Below are 21629 nucleotides of genomic sequence, written 5' to 3'. Positions count from 1 at the left end.
CATGAGAGGTCCTAAGTATCAACAGTATCATCTGTAACTCTGACTTCATGTGACCAAGAAATATACCCTATAGTTTAAGTAAGACTGTTTAAGGTAGGGGGTTGTGGTGAACTTGAATCCCTGTCTTTAAATATATTAGATGGTTCTATGTATTTATCACAGATATTCCCTTTTACTAAAAGATTTAATACAATTAACTTTCTGAAAATTAGTTACTTACTATTTTGAAATATTTAATGTATTAGTAAACGTCTCCAGAAAAAGAGTACCAATGCTCTATATGTGTATTATAAAGAATTTACTCACCATTATGGAGACTGAGAAGTGCCAAGATCTGGATTCAGCAAGCTGAATTCAGCACGCTGATGGCGTAGTTTTAGTACAAAATTGAAGACCTAAGAAACAGGAGAATTATGGTATAAGTGCCAGTCCCAAAACTCGAGGCAAAAGAAGAAATGATGTTACAGCTCAAGTCTGAAGGACAGGAAAGGACCAATGTCCTAGCAAAAAGCAGTCAGGCAGGTAGTATTTTCTCTTGCTTGGGGAAGGGTCAACCTTGTTCAATTGAGACCTTCAACTGATTGCACTGGCCCCACCCACATTAGGAAGGGCAACATGCTTTACTCAGGCTACCAATTCAGATGTTAATCTCATTCAAAGACATGATCACAGACACTCTCAGAATGATGTATGACCAAATATCAGGTGTCCTATAGTCCAATCAATTTTTTTTGACATATGTAGTTAACCATTACAGTTGATATATAAAAGTCAAATGAATTTAAAATATGTTCACATTATTGTAAAAATATGCAACCTTAACATAGGAATAAAAAGGAAGTTTTTTTTAATTCTAAATATATTTTTTAACCTTTGTACATGCTTATTAGTTATAAGAAATCAGTTTTAAACTTTTTTATGTATTTGAGTAAACCAAATTTTTTGCTGATGATTTTTGAGAATGTGAAGAATTCATTCACAACTAACATTATATTCAATGTGAAACACTGAAAATTTTTCCTTCAAGATTATGAATAAAACAAGAGTACCCACTCTCACTACTCTTATTCAACATAGTGCTGTAAGTCCTAACAAAAGCATTTAGGGATGGCAAATGGAAAAATAGGCATCCAAATTGGAAATTGAGAATTGGAGAAGATAAATTTTTATTATTAATAGATGATTTAGTCTTACAAATGAAAAGCCTAAAAGGCTATAGGAACTAATTAACAAATTCAGAAAAGATACAAGATATAAAATAAACTTACAGGAATCAGTTACATTTCTATACCTTAACAACAAAATGTATGAAGAAGAAATAAAGAAAACAACAGAGAATACAATAAAAAAAACATTTATATATCATCAAAAACAATAAAATACTTAGAAATAAATTTAACTGAGAAAGCAAAAGATACGTACCATGAACACTGTTAAGATTTTTGTGGAAAAAAATAAATGAAGAAGACACAAATAAATGAAAAGATACCTTATGTTCATAGACTGGAAGAATTAATGTCAGTTAAAAGTCCACACTACCAAAATTGTCTACAGAAACAATGTAATCCATATCAAAATTTCAATAACATTTTCACAGAAATAGAATAACGGATGTCAGTGTTGGCGAGGATGTGTACAAAAGTGAACCCTGATGCACTCTTGGTAGGAATGTAAAATGTTTTAACCATTATGGAAAACAGTATGATGTTTCCTCAAAAAATTAAAATTATAATGACCATATGATCCAATAATTCCACTTCAAGGTATCTACTCAAAGGGAATGAAAACAGTATCTAAAAAGATATACATACTGCTATGTTTATTTCAGCATTATTCACAATAGCCAAGATACAGAAAACCTAAGCATCCATCAACTGATGAATTGATAAAGATGTGACTTATATATACAATGGAAAATAATCAGCCCTCTAGGAAGGAAATCCTGCCATTTGTGACAATATAGTGGAACTTAAGATCATTATGCTGAGTCAAATAAATCAGAAAACAGGGCCTCCCAGTAGGCACATGGGGTTAAGACGCAATCTATGAAGCTGTCTGCAGCCACTGCAGACAAGTTCGATCCCTGGTCAGGGGACTACTCACATGGTGCAGCAGACCTCTCCTGATTCACCTGCTGCTCTACTCGCAGTGTATTTCAGTCAGTCTGCCTGTTCTGTTCCCTAGTCTGCCTCTGGTGAATCCTCTAAACCCTCACACCTCTGGCCTGTACCCCAGTTCTTGTATGCATAAATAAATAAATCTTTAAAAAAATAAAAAATATATATAAATCAGAGAACGACAAATACTCCAAGATCTCACTTATAAGTGGAATCTCAAAAAAAAAAAAAAATCATAAAAAAAAAGCTGAATCATGGTTCCAGAGACTGGGGATATGAGGAAATTAGGGAGATGTTGTTTAAAATGGGTTCAAACCTGTAACAAGTAGCCAAAGAGATAAGTTATGAAGATCTAACGCACAGCACAGTGAATACAGACAATAAAATGATATTGTTTCCTATACTATTTTCAATACATCAAACTAAGGTGAAAATTTGTCTAAAGGACAAGATCTTCAAGATAACACAATAGTTTAGAGAAGGCTCTTTTGCCATACTTGCAAGGCATTTTTAACATTTTAAAATATAAATGTTCCATAGAAAATGATAATTATATTTAAAATATAACAATATAAAGTATAAATAAAATATGAAAATTGAGAGAAATTAATTTTTAAAAATCTTAATAACTATTAATAACATAAAATTATAATGATGTAGGTTTGTGCCCACACTATATCATAGGGAATATAATGCAACAGGTACCCAGGGACCATCCTACTAGCTCATTCAGCACAATAAAGATGCACCAAGTCTCCTCATCATAAAATATCCTTCATCTAAATGTAGAGAGCTTCAAAACCTGCAAAGTGTTGTAATTTTGTTTGCAAGGTCAGTTGACAGGAAAGTGTACATGTAAATTACAATAGTTGTGCTTTGACATAGAGGAAATTTATGTATATGTTTGTTTATTCATTCATGGTTTACATTGTTGCTTATATTTGGGGGAGGACTATTTTTGACCATTATGAACTATCAACAGGTGCTATTAAAAATGAGATTTTACCCTTTGGACAGCTCGCAAAAGTGTACTGCCCCAAGACCTACCCCTGACCTATTTCACATCATCAGATGAATATGAGGAGTGGGTTTATGTAGCCGTGTTATCTTATTCTAACTAGAAGCCAAATTTTAGCCAAAGTTTGGCATCCCAAAATTTGACTAGATGAAGCAAGAGAAATGCATCTTAGATTACTTGAATGCTTGTAAATTCTTTTTTTTTTTTTTTTAAGATTTATTTATTTATTTATACAGCACTGGGTACAGTCAGAAGCACGGGAGGGTGAGAGACTTCACCAGAGCCAGAGCGGGGAGCAGAACAGGCAGAAGGACTGACGTACACTGCTGAGGGGAGCAGCGGGCGTGGCAGAAAGGGTCTGCACTCCATGAGGGACCCTCGCCAGCAGCCAGGGATCAGCGCTGCAGAGGCTGCAGGCAGATTCGCAGCCCGGTGCTCAACTGCTGCGCCACCGGGGAGGCCCTAAACTCTTAAACATCTGTTAATAATTCCAAGTCTCAGTCAATAATTTAGGATGAGTAGTAAATTAGAATGAGAATTGTTGAGTGAATTTTGCTTCTCAATACCCCAGAGAGTTACACAAATGATGAAAGGCCTGTGGGTCCAAGCTAAGAAATCCCTATCCCAAAATGAGAAAAGAAAAATAACTAAGACAGTCTTAGCAAAAATAAAAATCATAGCCCAAGACACCAGAATTGACATGACGAAATAATTGAAGACTTGTTCTTTCTACTGCAGGCACATAGCAAGGGTTTGCATTGCCTCTAATCATCAAATTTTTGTACTTGTCCATTAAGAACAAATAAAACCAGATAAAAGCAAAATAAAAAAAATCAGTATTTATTGAGAGCTATGAGCTATGATAAATGAGGATATTTCAAATGTCTGATCAATGCTACCATGCATGGAGATGTGAGTTAATGTCAGTGTCACCGATCAGAGTCCTTCCAAACCCTCTCAACAGGACAGAATAAAACTAAATGTTTATAACCATGTGTTCTCACACCAGCCCTGCAACTACCTACTGTCCAGACATTCTGGTTCTTTTCCAGGCATGCTCTTTCTCTTCTACAAGTAGAATATCGCTGCTTGCACCATCCAGTCCAATCCCAACGTGTCCCTTCAGTACAGGAATTAACATTCAGGACACAGCTCTCTTGCTAGCCACTGATAAACATGAAACAGGATTTCTTCCCCATATACCTTATCATCAGTAGCAGATGCACACACCTCCCTGATAATAGGGAGGTAGTAGCCCTGGAGTCCATTTCTACTTACTGCTTACCAGTTCTATACTAATCCAACCTCTTTTTTCTCAACCCTGAGCTACCAACTAGATTCCTGCTTTTTGTTCCAGCACCCACCATTTGCACTTTGTACTCCAGCATTTGATCACTGTTAACTAACCAGTTTGTCCCTTGCTCTTATTCTGGATTCCTCGGTTATTCTAATAGGGATGTACAAATTCAGGTCTGATGCCATAGAATGAAACACTTGGTCAGCATTTGGTACAGTCTAATATCGCTTCCTTCTCCTTAAGGGGAAAATGTACAGACTCATTTGTCTAAATGTCTCCTTAAAGATTTCCCTAGAGATATTGTCCTGTTGGTAGAAATAGGTTGAAGGCTACAGCACACCCACTAAATCCAGAGGAGCTGTTTAGACAGTGTGGGGCAGAACACAGATGAGATAGTGAGCTTAGTGTTGGACAGAGCAGGGTGTGAATCCCAGTGCTGCCACTTCCTAGTTGTATTTTGTTGGAAAAAATTACTTGTTATCTCTGAACAACGGTTTTCTTATTTATAAAAAAAAAAATAATTTTTATTTTGAAAAATTGTTGTGTTAGAATAGTAGTATGCAGAAGAGTCACTTGTTAAATTGTAGTTAATAGCATAAAAAAGAAAAAATATATACCTATAAGCACAAAGCTGATTTTCTTAATGCCCAAGAAATAGCTTTAAAGACAACAAAATGGGGCCTCCCTGGTGGCGCAGCGGTTGAGCGCTGGGTTGCTAGCTGCCCGCAGCCTCTGCAGCGCCGGTTCGATCCCCGGCTGCTCCCGGCCACCGGGGAAGGGTCCCACATGGCGCACAGACCTCTCCTGCCGCCCACTGCTCCCCTCAGCAGTGTACCTCGGTCCCTCTGCCTGCTCTGCTCCCCGCTCTGGCTCTGGTGAATTCTCTCACCCTCCTGCACTTCTTTTTTTTTTTTTTTTTTTTTAAGATTTATTTATTTATTTTATTTATTTATACAAGCCCTGGGTACAGTCAGAAGCGCGGGAGGGTGAGAGAATTCACCAGAGCCAGAGCAGGGAGCAGAGCAGGCAGAAGGACCGAAGTACACTGCTGAGGGGAGCAGCGGGCGGCAGGAGAGGTCTGCGCGCCATGCGGGACCCTCCTCTGGTGGCCAGGAGCAGCCGGGGATCGAACCGGTGCTGCAGAGGCTGCAGGCAGCTTCGCAACCCAGCGCTCAACCGCTGCGCCACCGGGGAGGCCCCCTCCTGCACTTCTGACTGTACCCAGTGCTTGTATAAATAAATAAATAATTCTTAAAAAAAATAAAGACAACAAAATGTTAAAGAATGCTGTAATCAAATTTACAAGTGCAAATTGTGTCTGTCCTCTGGCAGGATAAAACACTGCTGGAACCATCTGGGAATCTGAAAATTGCACTGAAATTCCTCTGAGCAGACAATAGATGGCTTAAGTAGATGTATATTTTAGTGTTCATAATATAGCTACTTCATAATCATATCCATTAGTTCACATATTCAACGGATACTTCCTTAGATCAGTATTTAGAACCTATTTATTCTTATTTCACCAAAATTTCACCAAGCTTAGATTTCTAATATTATATAACGCAGTTTATAGTGTTAGAAATAACAAATTAAGTTGGGAGTTATCTGGATGAAAAGAACTGACAATTTTATTATCCAACAATTCACTCCTTGAGGAGTCTGTACAGCAGATGTATTATATGGGATGACTTCATTTTGAAAAATTAATCTTTAGCAATACTTTTTGTAAAATTGTGTGATATTATAAACATATAATAAGCATGATTATCATTATATCTGGAAGTTCTAAAAAGTAAACCTACTTAAAGCAGAGAATGAAGATGCATAAATAAGTTTCTTAAATAATAGGGATAATATAAATGATGTGACATTTTGTTATGATCCTAACCAAAAACATACCTTCGAGAGCCTGTTCATCTTTTCAATGACACTGGATTTTCTCCAACACAGAAGATGTGGAATGATTTACCTATAGATTTGTTTGCAGTTTGCAAACAAATTCAGTACTATGATTGTTTTATAAGTAAATTAATTTTAAACATCTACTTGGGATGGATAATAGATTACTACAGAACACTGACTTTCATATTCATAATATGGCAATATTCCAGGGGTCACGAAAACTTAGAAATTAGCCTAATTATGACTCTGGATATTCTCAAACCACCAAGAAATCATTATGCTCTGCACTCAGGTTAGACATTTTTTGGAAACTTCCCCAGGTCATCTTAGGCCTTAAATCTCCAGGATAAACAAGATAACCCATCTCCTAAATAATAATACCTTCTAATTACAAATATTTCCAGGGCCTCCCTGCTGGAGCAAGGGGTTAAGTCTCAGCACTGTTAGGCTATCAGCAGCCACTGCAGTACCTATTTGGATTCCCAGGTGGGGAGCTGGCCCACATGGAGCAACAGACCTCTCCTGTCTCACCTGCTGCTCCCCTCAGCAGTATATTTCAGTAGATCTGCCTGTTCTCCTCCCCACTATGTCTCTGGTGAATCCTTTCACCCCTCTGCACCTCTGGCCTGCACCCCAGCTCTTGTATACATAAATAAATGGAATAAATCTTAAAAAAATATTTCCAGCTTGAGAATATTTTCTCTCAGAACTTGACCTTACTCCATACTTGTTGAACTTATTTTATTGATCTTGGAATCTGGCCCTCTCTCTCACCTGCTATTCATTCTGATGTGCCTGGGCAGCCAGTTTCACAGCATTTATAATATAATTATGAAAATTTAGAAATAAGAGCAACATTATAAAACTGACCTAGTAGTAATCTAGAGTGATTATTGATGGAAAAATAAGTATGGGAGAGTTTATGTATCATAAAGCTAATAAAAAAATCACTGATTAGAAATCCATCATAAAGGATTAGATGGATTTTAATTAAAGCAGAATTTAGAAATTTTTATGACTCCATGATTATAAAATACTTGAATGCATGGATTTAGTCACAAAACTTAAAAGTAACTTGTTTGACACAACCTTATACAGGCCATCATGAAGAACCACAGCATCCATCAGAATAAAGCATAGTTAATGTGTAACAAATATTTCATGACCATCAAGTAAAACAGTATTTGTGGAAGAATAAAATACAGGAGTGAAGGGTGCAGGGAGGGGGCATAAGGAGCAAAGCAGGGAGGGATGCAATGAACTATAGTGGAGGATTATGGGTGCTTTGCTAATGGCTATGATGTAGTGACATATACCTGAAAAGGTATGAACTTCTTCCCCTAAAATATACACAGTATTGAAAACCAATGTTACCTCAATTAAAAAAATACAAAAAAATACCAAGGCTAATTCAAGAAGAAACACTTCAAACAGTATAGAGTGGCAACACAAGAATAAGATAAAGAGACTTGTGAGCAACCATCTTGCTCCTGCTTATGACAGATTCTCCTGTTAGGGTCACTGGAACACCACAACTACTGCCTAGAACCTGTTGGCCATAATGCTATGGGAAGTCTTTCTATAATCACCACAAGGCCCCCCTCTGTGAAAAAAGCAGCCCTTCTCAGTCCAGGTCTATTGCAGATAACAAGTATCTTTCACACAAGGCAGTGAGTCTTGTCCCTGTACCATCTTTTCTCCAATATGTAGGAAAAATTCGTTTGAGGCTGATCTCCCAGGTCCTTTAATCCTAAAACTTGTATAATAGGACCTTATATGCTCAGAACTGGACTGATCTTACATTTTCTATCCAATGAAATATATGTGGTTACTCAGGCACCTTCTCTGCCATCTCAAACAATAAGGTTGGGTATGTAGTAAAAACAAACAAAAAAAAAAATCAGTGATTCTATTGAAAAATTTACTGACAAACATGATGAGCAAAAATTTTCCCACTAGAAGAAGTAAAACAGGCTTCCATCAAGCAAATCCAAATTCTATTGAACTGGAATAGTCACAGCAGGCACTGGTTCAAAAGCACCATTATGCCTTTTGGCATGATGTGCCGAAAGCACCATTTTGTTACCAGAGGAATGACATTGCCATGGCCTTGGAAGTTACTTACTGCGAACAGCTAAATAGAGTATACAAGGAGGTAACAAAACATTGCTTGGACTGTATATCTCCATGCAGAATAAGAAGGCTCAAGCACAGTTAATTCTGTAAATGTGCCCATCCCAGTTGAGACAGACATACAGCTGACAGACTAACTTGAAACTGGTCTATGTGACAAAATCTTTCTGTCTTGCTGTCTGCTGAAGTTATAGACTACCTTTCCTAAAAATGAAATTTTGAGTTCCATTGAGAGAAATTTTGAGTTCCAGTGAGAGAATTAGAACAATCTATTGGCCTGTGAGCTGTTTCTCATCTTTGCTCTGCATTTTGAATTGTACCATGATTACTTTTATTTTTTTAAATTTTTTAAAGATTTATTTATGTATGCATACAAGAACTGGGTTACAGGCTGGAGGTGCCGGAGGTGAGAGGATTCACTAGAGACAGAGTAGGGAATAGAACAGGCAGACTGACTGAAATACACTGCTGAGGGGAGCAGTGGGTGAGACAGGAGAGGTCTGCTGTGCCATGTGGGTAGCTCCCTGGCTGGCTGGGGATTGAAATTGTGCTGCAGAGTCTGTGGATAGCTTCACAGTGCTGTGCTTAACCCCCTGCACCACCAGGGAGACCTCATGATTACTTTTAAATAAGCAGTTCACTTTTAATAAAATTTTGTACCTGAGGATTACCAAATTATAGTTTAAATTTGTGATTAATTCTATCACCTTGCAATAAAGTGAGTTGAAACAACAGCAACAGCGTCAAGGTAAATGAAAGAACTTAGCACAGTGTCTGCAAGATATACAAGCACCTTATCATAAACAATATTAAAAATTTCAGTGTATATGTATACATATATCATAAATTTATAAATGTATAAGTTATATATTTTACCTAGTATTTATGTAAAAATGTATTTAGATTCATGTATATAAAACTTTATGTGTATATATAGCATATATATGTGAAATGTTAACACAATTATGTGTAAGCATTTATATTTATATATACATACACTAAGAATTTTAAAAATATACAGATTTAGAAAAAAATACATAAAATATATAGAACAGGATATTGAATATATAATAGATATACTATGTAATATAATGAAATATGTAATCATAGTTTATAGAAGGAAAAACATAATTATGATAAATTAATAATGAATATAATTTATTACTAACATTTGTTTCTAGCTTTATAATCTTCATAAGTTACAGCCCATACCTATATTTTCAAAGCATGTTCAAAATTAGCAAAGGTGTTGTGGGTTGCTTAAATATGTAAGGGTCATTTTTAAAAGTTTGACCTTGATTTGGCTATTGTCTTCATTGGAGTGGCCCTGCATAATCCTATCTACTCCCACAAGCATTTCATTCCTCACTCCATTCCATACTTCTTAAAATGTAAACACAGGCCCTAGAATTGGAAGGTAATAGCCTTCAGATACTCTGTTTCTAAAATCTTGTCTATTTTTAAAGCATTCATAATATACATAATTAGCTCATCCTTGGCAGGTTTCATTCTTGGAACTCTGCTTGTAAGTTAAGAATGATGCCTGCCTGGATGCTTTCACACAGCAGTTTTTTGCCCCTCATGGTATGGATCATCTCCCAATCTGGCCCAACTGATTCACTTGCAAAAATACAAAATTTCTTGACAACTATAAAAAATGAAATGGGAGAAAACAATTTTGTGATCATAGTTAAATTTCTATTTAAACTATCGTTCATTAACATAAACTTCATGAAAGTGAAAATTCTCATAAAACTCATGTTGTTACAATGATCTTAAGATCCTACCTGATCTTAAGGAAACAACCTAAGAGTTTTAATAGTGCCTATATACCTAGTTTTGCCTTTTCAACAATGTCATATAAATAGAATAATAAAGTATGTAACCATGAATCTGAATTATCTGAATTAACATAAGGTATTGTAGATTCATCCATATTACTGAATTTATATTGCTGAATAGTATTTCATTGCATGGGTTATCAATTCAGGAGCTGATGGACATTTGGGTTTACAAGAACATTTCTCTGTCACTGAAAGAAATTTTATTTCACTCTTGTGTTATTTTTCCAGTGTGATCTCTACTTTCTTAAACATTTTCAGTTCTATAATTACTGCCCAATATTTGAGATATTACTACTGAGTCTACCATTTTGGTATTTGTTATGCTGGATATCACCACAATATGTAGAAAACTGAAATATGTCAATCAAGTCAGCTACCATCTCTGGGTAGCAGCAAATGAATCAGACAGTGCTTGGACCAGTAAGCTCGTCTCTATTTCCAGTCAACTGCTTTTCCATCTTGACTTATTGAAACTTGATGTCCATTGATCAGGAATGTCCCAAGTCTTCCTTCCCAGATCCATTTTCAGTTTTTATTTGTTTATCTGTTTTTTGAAGCATGAAGACAAAGTTCTTTGTTCACTAAATTGCATGTGGATATCAAGTTTTCTTGACACCATTTGTTGAAGAGACTCATTTCCCCATTGTCTATTCCTGGTACCCTCATCAAAGATAAATTGATCATATCTGCATAGATTTATTTTTGGACACTCTATTTTTCCATTAGTCTATATGTGTGTCTTTATGCCAGCACTATACTTTTGTATGTTCTCCACAGTTTTTGGTAACGTTTAATAGTAGAGATAGGTGATGGTGAGCTTACTTCATTTTGGCTGTCAACAGAAGTCTCAGGTCAATGATATGTTTAAAAAGGGAAACCACAGAAAAATTAGGGGAAAATTAGCTGAATTTTTTGGTCATAATAGAAGAAACTATTTTTAAATGATAGGAAGTTGGATGCAATAAAGAAAATATAATTTGACTCCATAAAACATATTTACAAGACGAGATTAATACACAAGATTAATAGAGAGAAAAGCAAATTGACCAAAAATATTTAAACATTACTGCCCTTAATTTTAAGGGCTTTTATAAATTAATGTGTAAAAGATGGCAATCCAACAAAGGTGAAAAATAATCCATTCGTTAAAAGAAGACAATTTAAATCTTTATAAAGTTGTCTAGTCTCACTCAAAATTAATGAAATATAAATTTAAAAATATATCATTTATCTATTTCTTCAGGGAAATGGAAAATTTTGGTTATGTACTATTTTGGCAAAAGCTTGCAGTAAAGGACACTAATAAACTGTTACTGGCCATATTAATTTGGTATTCTCTCACTGGAGAGAATATGTATAGGCATATGTATAGTAGCATTATGATTTAATTTTGACAGCTCATTTCAAGTCTATTAACTAAATTTATTCTCCCAACACTCATGAGGGTTAGATATTTTATATATCCATTTTCAAAATAAAAATAATCAAGCTCAAAGAGATTTTATGTCAAGTTATGTTATATAACCAGTAAGTGGCATAGCAAGGTTTAAAGGCCATTTCTTTCAACTTTTTGTTCATTTACAGTTTCATTAATTAGGGTTGACTTATTTTGAAACAAAGTGTTTTATACATAAAAATGTGCCACTATTTCATACAATGAATATGAAAGATGCTACATTTTATTAACATAAAAACAGGTGAGATACTGGTGTCTTTTCCATTACCAAGTTGGTAGAATTGCTGTAGCAATAAAAGGTGAATTTGGCAAGAAACCATTAAGAATTCTATTATTTTTCCTTGTTAAGATCTTGAAGTGGTGTTTCTGCTTTATTTTGCTTCTTTTAAGGGCAAATTTCTAAATCTATCATTTGAAAAATTTGGATTAAAACACTTGTTTTAATGTTATAAGGAAAAGGCCCAGGAAAATAGTTTATTAGTATGATAAATGATTGACTAAAATAAATATATGGAATATATAAATAAAATATTTGGGAAAAGTATCATTCTGAAATAATTCATTATCTGGCATTACACTAGCTTTTAAGGGAAATAAATATTATGAGTTAATGAAGTTTACTTCAATTTTCACATGGTAATATTTCCTTCCCATTTTTTGAAGATGTATTATGAGAGCCATTATACATTGGAAACTTGCAATTTAGAACTTATTTGATTTAACTGATAAGAATCTTTTTCATTTCATAAAACACAACTTCACTCAGAAACATAAAACTGTTCAGCTGCATTAAACATTGAACAACAGGAGAGATTTGCTAATTGGCTTCTGGACTCTGAGTATTTGAATAAACTCTCTTTTCTTCATTATTTTTCCATTAGAAAATTATTCCATTTGCTCAAATAATTTTAAAAAAAGAAGTATTTTCCTGATCTGTAATACTGTGTAAAATTTTTTCTGATTACTCTTTTAGCATTTGTAGAAACTCTGGATAGTAAAAGATACATTAAACTTATTTTGGAATGTATATTTCACCAGATGATCAATAAACAATTGCTCTATGATAATCTGCAAGTCAAAAGGGAAATGATTGTTTTGGTTGCTAATTCTGTTTAGTTTTGAATACTGACTTTAGGCTTATTTAACATTTACTATGTTCCAGGCACTGGATTAGCATTTTCTTGTTTATCACACTTAATTATCACAGCTCTTATCTGTTTAAGTGGTTACTTTATTTTAAGGCAATTCAGAGAAGTTAAGTAGTTTGTCTTAAATCACACAACTCCTGGGTGGCCAAAAAAAAAAAAAAAATTGTTATTTGAGAACAACATTCCTATCATTCCTCATCACTCCTTTACCTCTCCTCTGTCTTCCCTCCAGTAAGTGAGTCTTGTTATGGGACCTGTGATGTGCCCCAGATTACCTCTTAAGGAAGGATTTATTGCCCAGCTGCTAGGAGCGCTGCCAGCAGTCTTCAGCCACCAGCCTTCAGGGGTTACCTCAGCTGCTGCTAGCTCCTTTCAGAAAAGCCAAGTCCCTACCCAGGACAGTGCACTTGCAAGGATGGAACAAGGCTGGCATAAAGAGCTTAAGTCATCTCTGCCCAAATCCTACCAACTCTGAAGGGTCATTCAGTTCTAGAACTTTTCTGTGAGGTCTCTGAGGTTATCATTAAACCTGAATCACAGCTTACTTCTTCTCTGCCAACTACTACTGTGTTCACCAACCTTCCAGAGAGATTGGTCCTCAGGACATTATTTGATAAAAATCTTTTGGTTAAATTCCAACTCACAGTTTACTCTCCAGATAACCTTACTTGCAACCTTGTTCCACTGCTCTTTGTAAGTCTTCATGGAAGATTTGATTCAGAGCACAACCAAGGACACTCACTCTATTCCCTCACTTCACTTCCCCTATCTGCTCAGCACAAGCCTCGCCCAGGGAAAAAGAGAGTCAGCAGTTAAGATGGAATACTGACCCATAATAAAAAGTCCTCGGTTTTACTAGTAAGCATTTCTCTTGGGTTGAAAGCTTTATTTCAAGCAGGTCAGATTGTTAATTCTATGGCTAAGAACTACACAAATTTTAAATGTTGACATGAAAGTCAAATTAACCTCAAGGTTGTGTGTTTTGTCTAGAATTAGGCTGAATTAATAGCATCATTCTAATATGAACTGTTTCTACTATTACCACCAACAAAACTCCTAATGGTAATAATAATACCTAAAATTTCTAACACCATATTAGAATTCAGAAAAGCCAATATATAAAAATGATATAGGAAGGTTAAGAGTATTACCCCGAATCTATGTATAAAGAAAATGAGGCTCAAACAGCGTAATGGTTCATGGAAAATAGCAGAATTAATTGATGAATTGAGAATGAATTCAAACTTCTGATTTATATTTAACGCTTTTTCTCCTACATTGTGATAAATCCCACATCACTTAACAAAAATCAAGTCTGTTTTGGTAACACAAATGCAACATAGTAGACTTAATTATTTCATATTATACTACAGCAAATATGTATATTGATAAGCAGACGTATTGGTCCATAGAATTTTTTTAATTTTTACCTTTAATTTAATATTTATTGGTCACAGTGCATTGTAACATTATATGTTTCAAGTGAGCATCACTGACAATTAACATGTATTTGTACTGCATTAAGCTCTCTGCTAAAAGTTTAATTCTATCTTGTATGTTATATTTGTTCCACTAAGATGTGTTATTAGAAAATTCATTTTAGTCATGAACAAAGTACAATATTGAAGTTAATTTGATCTAAACACTACACTATTGTCCCCCTTTTTTCCTGATTTACCCACACGTCCTCTCCCTTCCCTCCTTTAACCATTAATTGGTCTTACAGTATTTTTGTTTAAAGTAGATCATTGCTTATTTTTCCTATATATTCCACATAAACATGAATTTGTAAGATGTCTTTGCCTGGTTTTATTTCACTAAGCATAATTACCTCTAGTTTAATTTATGTTGTTGCAAATGGCAGTATTCACCATTTTTTATAAATAGTGTTGCATATTACATATGTGTACATGTGCATCATATTTTGCTTCTATGTACATGTATAACTATGTACATGTGTATTTATGTACATGTGTATCTATGTACATGTGCATCAGATTTTCTTTATGCATTCATCAGTTAATGAATGAGCACTTAGGTTGCTTTCACTTCTTGGCTTTTGTTAATAGTGCTGTAATAAATATGTGGAAATGCATATATCATATATATATATATATATATATATCTCACTAATTGTTTTTTTTTTTTTTTACTTTTTGTCTGAATACCCACAAGTGGGATAACTGAGTTTTATGAAATGTTTATCTTTAATTTTTTTGAGGAATCTCCATACTGCTTCCATAATGATTATACCAATTTACAATCCCACCCACAGTGTATAAGTGTTCCCTTCTTTCCATATCCTCCAAACACTTGTTTCTTGTCCTGTGGATAATAGCCACCCTCATAGGTGTGAGATGATATATATCATTGTTGTTTTGATTTGCATGTCTCTAATAATAAGAGGTGATGGCAACCTTTCATATACCTATTGGCCATTTAGGTATCATTTTTGGAGAAGTATCCATGCAAAGTCTCTGCCCAGTTTTTTAAATTGGGTTGCTTCTTTTTTATTGTTGAGTTTTATGAGTTCTTTGAGTATTTTATTGGATATATGATTTAAAATATCTCCTGTCCTGCAGGATACCTTTCTATTTTGAAGATTTATTTTATTTATATATGCATACAAGAGTTGGGGTGTAGGTCAGGGGTGTGGGGAGAAGGAGTTGAGAGGATTCACCAGAGACAGAGTGGGGAGCAGAACAGGTAGATTGACTGAAATACACTGCTAAGGGGAGCAACAGGCGAAACAAGAGAGGTCTGGTACGCCATGTGGGTTAGCTCCCTGATCGGGGATCCAACTTGCTTGTGCGGCCGATATCTTGATAGTGTTGGGACTTAACCTGTTGGGCCACCAGGTAGGCTCCAGAACACCTTTCCATTTTGATGTAAGTTTCTTTTCCATACAGAAGTTTAGCTTGATATAGAACTATTTGCTTTTTTGCTTATTTACTTGTTCTGTTCATAAACTTCAACTTCACTCTTTTCCCAATTTAGGAATCTTTTATATCCTTTTCTTATCTAACTGCTTTCTCCCGGACTTCTACCACTATATTGAATAATAGTACAGCATCCTTGTCTTATTCCCAATCTTAAAGGAAATGCTTTCAGATTTTTGCCTTTGATTATGACATAGACTTTGTTTTTATTGTACATAACCTTCATGATATTGAAGTAAGTTCCTTCTAACATTTCAGAAATAACTTTTATTTTTTTTTGCTTTGCAGCAAACTAGCCTTAAATAACTGATCTTACCTGCATATAACAAACAAATTACCCTATAAATGGACATGCACTGACAATAATCACTAACTCCAATTATTAACAGACAATTTTACACAGATCATGTACTTTCCAAGGATAAAGAAATCAACAGAGCATGTGATAGGACCATAGTTGGGAAAAAAGTTTAGCTATGTCTTCTAAATAAGGAGACTTTGCCAAGTAGGAAGTGAAAGCTTAGAATTAGAGACTGAATTTCTTTGTTTCATCAAGTGTGTTTACCTCTGGGTACAAAACATAAGGAGGCTACATTGTGATTTGAAAGGTAAGTCCTTTATATTGTGTTCTACATTTAGATATCACTTAGAACACACTCTCAAAATGACAATGGCATGATGTACTTTGTGACTTTATTCTGTTAAGAGAAGTCTCTAGTGATTATTTAGTTGACATATATCAGATATATTGTCTGGCATATGTTTAACATTATTAACAAAAGCTTGCAAAGATTTCCATTTCATTCACGGAATCATTTTGATTGAGTACCATTTTCCCAGCATTTCCAATTAGCCATTCATGTTGTTTCCTGCAATGCACTTGCAAAACATCAAGAGAATCTAAAGTATTGAACAAAAAATACTATGTTCAAAAGCAAAGAAGAGAGTTGTTTATCAATTTAAAAATGGAAATTCATAAAATCAGACTGATAAGGGAAAATTTCAGTTCGGCATGTTTGTGATAAAGATAGCAGGTGTTTTTGAGAGCAGAGCTATTTCTTGTCATTGGACCATGTGGACACACACATAACAATTATGGTCTGCTGGGGGCTGGCCACAGACTCTCTGTTGTACATCACATAGCACAATGATTTTTAAAACAAACTCAAGTAATAAATTTTCCCTCAAAGAAAAATTTGGTGTTTCCTTAAGTTTGAGATGAATATATGCTGTTTGGAAGCATAAAACAATTAATAGAGAATTGCTTTACACAATCCTATGTGATATTCACAGTTCTATAAAGCTTCTCCAAACTGTACAAACCAGGAGTGAAATCTCATCATATCAAATGCTTTTATATATTTCTTTCCCAATAGGAGGGAGGAAAGAAATGATTTTATTTGGATCTGCCTAAACTGCAGTGTGGAAGTTGAAACTACTAAACATTTACTCATGCTTTGTAAGTATTTAGCTCTACTGCTATTATGGAAAATTGTCCTGAAACACCCAAAAGGACTTTCAGGATTTCACATAGTTTCTTACATAGAGTCTCACATGGATTCTCACATAAAGCAATGGAAGATTGCATCTGTCTTACTAATCTTTTAAATCCTAGTACCTAGCAAAGCACTGCCCCACAGCAGGCTTTCAATGTTAGTTCTTTGAAGACTACAAAAATGAGAAAAACATATTCCCCTTTTCCTCAAGGAACTCGTTAAATCTCAAAGATTTTCTGCTACACTTATAAAAAGTTTTATAATATTTAAGACATTACTATATCAGGATTGCTCTGTATCCTGTTCTCCATGAAATATAAAGAAAATTTCACAATCTATCCTCCCTACCCCAGTATTACCCCTTACACTCAAAGCATCACCCTTAAATCAGATTTTCCTGATGAGATGACTAATAACAGAAACAAATCACTAATGATTGTAACTATGATAAAAATGATGAGTATAGCTCATACAGAACCATAGGACAAGCAGAGTTTTGGACTATGTTCTTTCCCCAGGTTAAATGTATTTCTGATATCCAAGTTACTAAAGGAAGTTATTCTAATTTAAATCTTAACACAATCTCTTAAATATATCTTCTCATCAAAACTGGTGTAAGGATCTAGTTTTTCTCTTTAATGGCTGTTCATATTCTGAAATACAATTTGTTGACCAATCTATATAAAATAATTGAAATGCTACAATTATCAGAAATGAATTCCCATAGACCCTTATTTCTATTTCTAGAATCAGATCAAAGGGTGGGTGTGTATACCTATGCCAATATCATACTGTTTTAAAAATTATAGCTTCGTAACAAGGGACTTTATATGGCACTTTTCAAAAATGTCTCAAAAATTTTTGCTAAGAATTACTTTACTAATAGTAATTTTATTGGTTCGTACTATGAATATATAGTTGAACATTATGGAAAAAAATTAAATAACTAGTCAAGAATGAACTTTGATTCTATTTTTATATATATTTTTTAGTTTCCTCTATAAATATTTTCAGTTTTCTTACCATTTGTCCTGTATATTTCTTCTTAAATAAATATCCAGGTACTTTTACTTGGTTGAAAGAGAGAGTTGATGGCTATTCTCTTATGTTTTCTTAAATTGATTTAAGAAATGATTTTAATACATACTTTTTTTTTTTTGGTGGGACCCTCGCCAGTGGCAGGGGATAGAACTGGCGCTGCAGAGGCTGTGGGCAGCCTCGCAACCCAGCGCTCAACCGCTATGCCACCAGGGGAGGCCCTTAATACATACTTATTTTATATCAAATATCTTTATAAACTTTAAATTATAATTATTCTTTAATTCTTAGAATTTCCAAATAGTTTTCCTGTAATTTGTAAAACTATCAATGCTCCCTCCTTCCTTAAAGAATTGAGCATTTGTATTCTTTACTTTAAAATATCAATTACCTTCAGGATAATGAGAGAAAATCACTATTCAGTTCTTGTCTTTAATTTAATGGGTGGGCTAAAGAGTGTTACTTTACAAGTGAGGCTGATACTTGTTTTGAGATTGCTTAAAGTTTTATGATTTTCTCTGAATAATTTTAAGCATACATCTTTTGATTTATAGTTTAATAAGTAGGTTTTTCATTTGTTTTTCTCAGATGCAAAATTTTATGAGAAGCTTATGAAATAATATTTTTCTCTTCCCTTATTAACATGGTGAATTGTAGTAATAAAATTTCCAATTTTGAACTCTATTTTGCACTTATGGAATGAACCCCATTAGGTCATGATGTACTGTTCTTTTATGTATTTCTTGATTCTATTTGAAAATGTTTCAAATATTTAATTTATTGTCAACTGTGAAATTATCTCTGGCCAGAGTTGCAAATTGAAATATTTTAGGGCAAATTAGGTAATATAAATGTGTAAAAAGCTAAGTGTTATGCAAACAGGAGTGGCCAAGACTACATGGAATTGGAGAGTATTTCCTTGCCCAAAGGCATACTCTTCTTATATATCTGTTTGTGTCTCTTCTTATGACACCAAATTTCTGAGAGCTGAATTTTCCAAAGATCCCAGGTTTGATATCCCTGATACCAGTCATTGAAAGGTCAGATCCAGACACTTTGAAGGGAAAATATTTTTGCTTTTTTGTTTTGTAGTTTCATAGGCAACATAATCCATCTACAGTATCATCCATTCTATTAAATATTTTGCACAACTTCGAGCTGTTTTAAGTAAGGAAATCTGTTTAATCCTGCATTTGCCAAGCACCTTTGATGATGACAATAACTATTAGCATCTTGTCAAATATGTATTTAGAAAATTACTACCCTATTTTTGCCTCATTCCTATTTTCTTAGTGTTATTTAAGCTCACTAAAAGAAATATGTTCCTTCCTTATTTAGACTAACAGAACTGTAAATATGTTTAAAGGTATAAATGTGTGAAAAGTTGAAAATATTCCCAACAGAATTTTCTGGGCTGGGAATTTGTTAAGAGAATGGAGAGTAGGAAATATAAATCAAGTGGGCCTTTTAAAATGTTGTCCATTTATTCCTTGATTTTGGCCTATCTAAACTTGTAAAGAAAAATTATAAACATTACCCATGTCTTTAAATGTATTAGCAAAGTTTTCACAAATATTTTTTGCTGTATATTATGTGTAAAACATCGATTTTCTTATATATTTTAAGTGCATCTAAACATGTAGCAATTATTTATTTTTAGTAAATATATTTTAATTTTTTTCTAAGTTGTGTTTCTAGTAATCTTCCTTTGTTTCCTTTATTTAAAAAGTACTCTTCTGACATAGAGGAGTAAATTCTTTGCAGTATATATCAATTTTCTAATTTTGTGTGTTCTAATTTATTTTTCTTTTACCTTTTCTTTACATGCAACATTTTAAAAATGTTTATGTTCTCCCTCTTTTGATGAATGCTGAGTACATTTATTTTTATTTTTCTTCTTGCCATGTAATGAAAGTATTAATATATATATGACTATACTTTTTTCTGCACTTTATTTCATAAACTGAATATATATGTTCCTATGTTTTGCTATATATTCCACAATTGAAATTTTACTTTGCTTTGAGTTCCAGTTTTCAGCAGCGATTTTACTTTGCTTTGAATTCCAGCTGTCTAGCCTGCTGCTCCCCTCAGCAGTGTATTTCATGTATTTCAGTCAGTTTGCCTGTTCTGTTCCCCAATCTGTCTCTGGTAAATCTTCTTATCACTTGCACCTCTGGTCTGAACTCCAGTTCTTGTATGCATAAATAAATCTTAAACAAAAAAAATCCCTCAACTTCTTCCATCCATGTTACCCCAAATGACATGAGTTTGTCTTTTTTGATTGCTGAGTAATATTGCATTGTATAAAAATACCACAATTTTTTGATCCATTCATCTTTTTTTTTTGGACATTTAGATTGTTTTCTTATCTTGGCTATTATAAATAGTGCTGCAATAAAAATAGGAGTGCAAGTTTCCTTTCAAATCAGTGTTTTTGTGTCCTTTGGGTACACAAAGGAAGGGGTTATTATAGCCAAAACAAGTCAGAAGGAAAAAGATTAATACCAGATGATCTCACTTATATGTGGAGTACAGAGAAACCAAATGAAAGGTCAAGAAAAAGTCAAAACCAGGCCTCCCCTGGTGGCACAGGCAGTTGAGCTCCATGCTGTGAAGCTGTCCACAGCCTCTGTAGTGCTGGTTTGATCCTGGCCAGCCGGTGAGGGTCCCACATGTAGAGTAGACCTCTCCTGTCTGGCCCGCTGCTCCCCTCAGCAGTGTATTTCAGTCTGCCTGTTCTGTTCCCCACTCTGTCTCTGGTGAATCCTCTCACCTTCCCATGCCTCTGGCCTGTACCTGGGCTCTTGTATAAATAAATAAATCTTAAAAAAAAAAAGTCAAAACTAGCAAGCTGACCATAGAACTGAGGCATTCAGCAAAGGAGGAGATGAAGAGGTAAAACAGGAGGGAAGAACAAAGAAGGGAATAAGGTGATGGTTCATGGGTAATAAGGTGGCAGGAGACTACAATGATATAAGAAAAAAAAAATTAAATTTTTTTTTAAAAATCCCTCAACTTACATGTAATTTAGGAGACACATTGCTCTTTTAAAATTCTATTTGCATTCACTTGCTTCCCCTAACATAATTCATAATTATAAACTATGTATATCTCCTTAACAGAATAGCAAGTTACATTTTTTTCTCTCTACCGCTCTAACAATCTCCTGATATTTGTTGGTTGGAAATGTAATTGATTTCCTCATTCTGTTGCAAGTGACTATCATTTGAAAATA

This window comes from Talpa occidentalis, unplaced genomic scaffold (assembly GCF_014898055.3).
Source record: "Talpa occidentalis isolate TD23 unplaced genomic scaffold, MPIMG_talOcc4v2.1 talOcc4.2, whole genome shotgun sequence".
Taxonomy (NCBI): domain Eukaryota; kingdom Metazoa; phylum Chordata; class Mammalia; order Eulipotyphla; family Talpidae; genus Talpa; species Talpa occidentalis.
The sequence above is the reverse complement of the archived record's forward strand: the minus strand, read 5'-3'. Positions refer to the sequence as shown.